Source organism: Etheostoma spectabile, chromosome 23 (assembly GCF_008692095.1).
Source record: "Etheostoma spectabile isolate EspeVRDwgs_2016 chromosome 23, UIUC_Espe_1.0, whole genome shotgun sequence".
Lineage (NCBI taxonomy): Eukaryota > Metazoa > Chordata > Actinopteri > Perciformes > Percidae > Etheostoma > Etheostoma spectabile.
Genome location: NC_045755.1, coordinates 6,492,538 through 6,499,982, shown reverse-complemented (window position 1 = coordinate 6,499,982; position 7,445 = coordinate 6,492,538).

The following is a 7,445-nucleotide window of genomic DNA, read 5'->3' as shown; positions in this document are numbered from 1 at the left end:
ATTAAAAGAGCTAGGGAGAGAGAGGGAGTGTGATGGACGCTACTCACAGAGTGACGGCTGACTCATTATCAAACGTCTCACGCCATTGCTCTACCAACTGAAGTTAGTTGCATTCAATAACTTCTTCCGTGTTTTTTATCGTGACCGCCGCAACAGCAGTTCCCAGCGGAAACACTCGTACAAATACAGGTTTGCCTCTCCTGCTTAACAATACACAGCTGTGTTAATAATAATTAATAGGTGGACAAATGTCAGAAGTGTGAAACCGGGTGTCGGTGGAACACCGGCACTGTCATCGCTCTGTCTCTGTTGCTGGGGAGCTGTGTGTGAGTGAATGGGGGCGGGGCTGCGCGGAGAGTAAGAGGGGAGATCCAAACACAGTCACGGCATTATAGAAGAAATGGGTCATGTAACACAAAATTAAACCATATTGATATAATCAACATTGCTTCGTTTGTGGAGAGGTAACAGATGCGAGGACGTTAGATGCACCGATGCAACCTAGAGGGGAAAAAATGTTAGTCGCGCCCTAGAGCCCCGTGAGCTTACGGACACTAACTAGCACCGACTAGCACTGGGAACTGCTGTTGTCTGATAAACAATTCAGTCGGAATAAAATGTTGCATTTGCTAGTAAACTGGTAAACCTTGTGACCGAGGTATAACCGACTGCTATCTGGAATTTTCCTCACGTTACTCTGTCCTCTGTGACCGTCTACATCTAGAAACTAAGCTGCGCGGTGCAGGGAAGAACTCTGACGGGCACATGATCAGACAGTGGCTTACAGAGAGGTAGAGTGGCTTTGCAAAAAAACTCGCAGCGTTCTATTAACGGTATGACGCATTTTAAAAGATCTCTCGATTACGCAAATTTGATTATGGGAAGCCAAAATCGTGATCGTGATTAAAATTAGATTAATTGTGCAGCCTTACGTAGTCCCCCCACCCCAAAAGGCTTATTCTGAGCCAGGAAAAAAGCTGTATGACAAAAATATCATCTTCAGCATTAGTTTTGTGGGTTGTCACTGCACGTCCGCTGCAGTCAGGACAGCTAATGTATTCAATAATAAAAAAAATAAAAAATAACATGTATTAGGCGGCACCACTTTTAAAATTAAGCCAGTGAATAGATCTGCTTTTATATTCACCCTGCAGTTGCCGGTGCATACCTATAGGAGGGTAAATAATATCCCTCTCCGCAGCACATAATAGCACATCTAAGGCGTTGGTAATTGGCGGTGGTGGGTGAGCCAATGCAGAATTGTCGTATCATGCAGCAAAAGCAAGAGCGGAACGCACAGCGTTACGCTGAGTGGCCAATAAATAAATACTTTGCACTGTGCAGGGGAAAGTGTGTTTGATTGGTGGTTTATAATGATCGCACCGCTGAGTGGGCTAATGGACTGCAGTCAGCTAGAGTTTCCCGCCTAAACATTCATGGCTCGTTTAAGATATGTACTGGTGTGTGTTTGATTGCCATGAGCAGCGCCAACGCAACTCCAACAATGTCTTCCTTTACTCAACGCTGCTAATTTCATAACCAACAAAGCTTTTCTATCAGTGGAGCAAACCTGGAGCCAGCATTGTAGTCGAGACCACCTAAACCAAAACCAAGTCACCACCAGGACCAGGGTGTATCAAGACAGAGATTCTAAAGGTTTGAGACTGAATCAAGACCAAGACCAGATTTGTGTTAGACAGCTAGAGCTTCTTCCCCCTCCTGCCTTCACGTTAATGGGTGTGCGTGTAAAGGGGGCAGGGAGAAGGGGGTTTTAGGTGGAACATTTCAAATTAGATATGAGTAGAGTTATTATTATAACACATATAGGCATAAATCAGACAACGCTGAGGCAATTTTGCCAAATCCCTGCAGTTGTGGTTAGACCGGCCTTTAAATAAAATCCTGAGTCATCTTTATCTGAGATCGAGACAAGACCGAGACAAGTAAAAATGCGGTTTATTCTGAGATGAGACGGAGAGCTTTCAAAAATCGGTCTTGGGACCAAGACCGATTCGAGTACTACAACACTGCCTGGAGCACCACTTCTGAAACTGTCTTTTCAAGGGCCTTGAAGACCTTTATTTAGTTTTTTTTTTTTCATAAACATGTTTTCATATCTGACCTGACATAGGCCCACATGTCGCAGTTCCCCCTCTCAGCGGCTTCCCTGTCTCTCTCAATTTCTGCGCTAGCAGTCCAGCTTATCAGATATCATTTGGATCAGACAGTATATCTATTTCCACAGCGGCCATCGCAAGCAACCAGCCTCCTCGACACCAAACAAACACCAGCCCACGGTGCCAAACGCACCCCTATCCGTGATTACCAAAAAGATGCATCGTCGAGCCCGGTCTATTATTTCCAATTTCTCCTGGAGAAAGTTAATCTAATGAGTGTTATCGGCAGCTAATGGGAATTATAATTAGTCAGATGCAGCAGATTATCTCTGCATAATTAGCTGTGTCTGTCAGCTCCAATTAGCATGACAGGAATTAGGAGACTTTGGAGTTAGTAGGAGGCGAGGAGGAGGACAGGGAGGGAGAGAGGAGGGGTGAGGAGAAGGAGAGATGGAAGAGGAGAGACATGTGGGGAGGAATGAGGGAGACAAAAAACAGAGGGAGCAAGGGAGGTGTGGGTGGTTGGGAGAAGAAGACTTTTGGCTCTGAGCTCAGCCTTGTGCGAAGGAGAAGGGATATGCATAGAAAGTAGGACAGGAACAAATAATTTTTGGCGTGGAACGGTGGTGTGGAACACCAAAGGAACGGTGTTGATGGGTTTCAGGCGGAGGGGAGATGACGGTGCTGGCGCGAAGAGACATGGACATGTGGCAGGCAGTTTGAGGCCGTTTTTATGCCCTCATAGTCAGTATATATATCCATCAGCAAACACCGCTGAGCAACACACCAAACCTCTGCTAAATCACTGAAAAATCCCTCTGGACAACAGTGCCATCTAAATGCTGTAAGTGTAGATGATGGAAAAAAAAAAAAAAAAAAGTTACACGGTTGAACTGCAACGCAAGCTTTACCGAATTACCCCAGCTAATTTTTCTTTGGCATGAAACAGTGAAGAGTGTCAATCACGGACAAAGACAAAATCCACAGTGAGAAATGTATTATTCATCATAAAAGCAGCTAGTTCATTGAGTCCAGCTGATAAAATCAAATGCCGGCGTAACATTTCAAAAACATGTAGCTATCAACAATGAGAGAGCTCTAGAGGAGAGGTTTGGCTTTTTTCAAGTCTACCTCAACATAATACTCGCAAACCACATAAGAGTTATTGGTCAACAGTAATCCGTTCTAATGAAGTGATCCTTTCTTAAAGCAACTCCAGTGTAAAATATATTTGGATATGGAATTTGTTTTACTCTGATTTGGTCTCCATCAACTCCCAGAGGGAAATATCTGGCTATTTTTTTTCAAAGATTATTTTTTGGGCTTTTCCACCTTTTTTAAATTTTGACAGGACAGCTAAGTGAGAAAGGGGGAAGACATGCAGGAATTCATCACAAGTCGGATTCAAACCCTCTGCGTCAAGGCATAAACCTCTCAGTACATGTGCACCCGCTCTACCACTGACCCAACCTGGCCACACAATATCTTGCTATTTAGCTGCTACATGCTGCTCCTCTGTTGACCAGTTAGTTGCTTAATTTGTCTCTCTGCTGTTCTGTTTGCCGGGCAGATAGTGTACAGTGAATTTATCAGAGACCCAGCTGATGAGAGCTGTGATATTAAACCTTAGCTAAAAAGACGGTATCAAACTGCCTGTGCTGTTTTATGGAATAATCTGCAATGTCACCTACAAATCAAATCAGTTATACCTTCAAGACCGTTCTCAATTCCATGCTCTACCTGCCTGTGATTTCTTTCATTGGGCCCATAACTCATCAAACAATAAAATAAAATACAGTAAAGTTGAGGTGACTTGCAGTGTCGGGGGATAACTGTCAGTGGCTTCATCACCACAAGCGACACTTTTTTTTTAGATTACACATAGTCATCGGATCCATTGTTGATATGAAAATATTGAGCAGCGTTCTACTCTACTCCTGAAAACCTTTTTAGTTTTCAGGTATGTGTTTCCCGTGTCTTAACGGCGCAACAAATGAAGAAACAAGCTTCTGACACCCTTGTGTCTTTGTATTCAGCGTACGTTAAAAGAACACACATTTGGCTGGCGTTCTCGCTGCTAAACAAACTACTCTGTAATATTTTTAATCAGTCTCATATCAGCAAACCAGCGCCGCTGGAAGCCCTCTGGGAACCATCGCAATGAACACATGCGGGAAGATACACAGGCGGCTAAATAGCTTTTGATTGAGAAAACCATGTGCTGCATTTGCATAGATTATCTCTATCTATTTGACCAGGCTGTATGTGTCAGTAAGGCAAAGTTGGTAAATAGCTGCTGTCAACAGCGGGAAAGCGCGCAGAAGTCTGGACCGTGCGTGACCTCACACAACTTATGTTAAACAACGTCGGCACAGGCACAGCCACGTGCACACTGACACAGTTAAGCTAACATGCCTTGCCTGTAAACAAACGTGCCTGCTCACACAGACATGTTTGTGTACATAAAGCATGCACACGTGTGGGGACAATAGAGTTGACATTGTAGAGTTAATGTGGTAAAACCTCAAGCTTCCCTTCGCTTGAGATTATTGATCAGGCTCAGCTCATATTTACATGACCCCTGTGATGTGTGTACTCGCGCAGAAACATATACGCACACCAGGGCACGCGCGCACGCACAGTTGAGGCCACATGAATGCATGCACACGGCCTGTTTAACACACAAAACACACAGGCTTCTCCAATCACCGCTCAAGGCTACTTCCCTTCCCACCGACTCATGCTATGTCAGTTCGCCTCCTGTCGTCCCCATCTGGCTGTGTTGACGTCTTGCTTCTTTGACAGGCGCACTGAAACTGACAGTGTGATTTGTACTCCAGCACAAACATGCTTGGCAACATCAATTCCCATGGTATGGCTGGGAAAACGCCTGGGAATGCCTGTGACTGTGTGTTTTGCACTTATCGGTTGAACTGCGGAGCAGCGCGCAGCGAGTGAGCTGCCCCGAGTTCAACGTCTCACTCAAGAGCACTTTGTTTGATGGTTGATGATTGTCATTTCATACATTTGCCAGTGGCTCCTAGCCATTTGTGTATGTCTTGCAGAGAACAGTTTGGAATGTGTGTATATTGAGTGGGTGCATAATCAGAATGGTGGGATGTAAGGATTAGAGTGGGGATTGGGCTGCATTTTTCTGTCTGTGCCCGTCCCGCGTCCCACAGAGCAGTAACCGAGCCTGACTCGAGCCCGAAACAGTTAAAATCTCTTTTTTTTTCTCATACTAATGATACATGTATGTTTGTTTGTTGTGGAAAGCTCGCTTTTATTAAGCAACTGTAGGAAGACATTTGGAAATGTCAACAGATGAGCACATCAGCGCACACGGGGCAACACGTGCACGTTAATAAGCTGTTTCATTTAAAATGTTCAATGTGTTAACCTTTCCTGATTGCTTCTTTTCCTACCATGGTCAGAAAACCAGTGGAGACTCATTACCTCCAGGGCTGACGTTATAAAATAAATAACGTCTTTGTTAAAATCCCGTTTCTGGTGAGCAAATGAATGAACTTGGCTTTCAGTCTGAGGTTTATTTCAGACACCGCACACATTGTGTACAAAACGTAAACTTATTCCACCAACTCTGCGCTGGTCGCATCTACACGTCTGCTTCCTCTTTCTCTATCTCTCTTCTGCCCACTTTCCACGCACGCACGCACGCAAGCACGCACGCACGCACGCACTGAGCTCTCTTAAAGGAGCCGCAGCACCATTTTACAACAAATGCCTTTTAGCGCTGATGTGACCCAGCCCGACCCCAACTCAAATCATCTATATCTGTCCAAGCCCGTCCCGGCGGGTCACGTCGGGTGCAGTTTGGGTATCCATCCTCTAGAAAGGATCATTGTGCGAATTTTATAAATTTTTTACTGAAACAATAGCCTGCAAGAAAACACTGACCACAGTAGTTTATAGCAGTGTGCTATAAAGCTGGGCGATATGGAAAAAAAAATCAAGTATCACAATATTTTGGACTAAGTACATCAATGTCTATAATATTGCCCAAAAGACCCAATCAGGAAGCCCTGTGGGTGTCAGCGTTATAGTTTCCAAAGGCCTCCGTTTCTGCCAGTCAAGACTACAACGTAACCCTGGAAATTTCTAAACTAAAACGGAATCAACAGTGTTTCCAAATGTCTATTTTAGGGTCTCAGAAACGGTGAACTATTGTGGACTAAGGCATAAACGTACCAAAAGTTATGTGTTTAATGACAAAAAACGTAGTGGTGTGGACGTAGCCTCAGGTTGGTGGGAGGCATGTGCTTCTCTCCTAGCGGGTAGTTTTCTGCTCATTGTAGCAGTAAGTATACAAAAGTTTTTTTTGAAAGTAGTTTTGAATTTAGTTTCCCCCTAAACACAATTAGGTGGACACATTTTCACATCTTCTATTCATCTTTCCATGTACCCCTATTCAACTGCAGAAGTACCCCCTGGGCTTCACATGCCACTGGTTTACAAGGGCCTCTTGCAATAAACAGCTCAGAAAATCTTATAGAGTCAAAAAGGTATGGAGTCAAATGTGAAGAGAATGCAGACGAGCTCCTAATTATTCACCAGAGACACTCTAAGTAGAAAAGTGTTTGTGCTCTAGACTATTTTTAAAGTTTTTTTTTTCATTATTGATTTAAAAAATAAATAAAACAAACACAGATAAGATCCCAAATAATAAGCCCTAATCATGTGTAATGTATCTTAGTGAACCTTAACTGGATAAACAATTCTGAACTATGTTCAGTTTCACACGTTCAACATTACATTTAATAAAATGACAGATCGTAAGATTAAAGTGATTTGGCCTTTTGAAAGATTTCCAAAATGAGTCCCTAGGTACTGTAAGGGGGAATTTACATCAGCAGTCACATTGTTTGAGCATTTTGATTGGTGGGCGGGAGAGGGCTCGCTGCCAATCGATTGGTGCCTGCAAGGGTGGGCATGGTTCAAGCTGCACTGAGCCTCACAGAGTCGAGTGTGTGTCTTCTGGGCAAAATCTGTGGATTAAGGGAGGCCTGAACTTGAAACAGGAAAGGACAGAGCAGTCAATAACACACTGATTAATGATAATGGCATGCAAGCCAGGGGGATAATCTTTCTAAGCTCTTTTTTATCTAAAGACCGATTGACTGAAAACACGGAGGACGGAAACAAAATGCACCAATCCCAAAGCAAACCAGGGGCTTCCAGGGGTAAATGTTTGTTCATGTCTTCAGTTTTTATAAGCATGATTAGAAATGCATCCGCTGTCATAGCAGGCCATGGTAATGAGTCGGCTTAAAACTCGGACTCTGACCCCTGAATATTTTCAACCAGAAT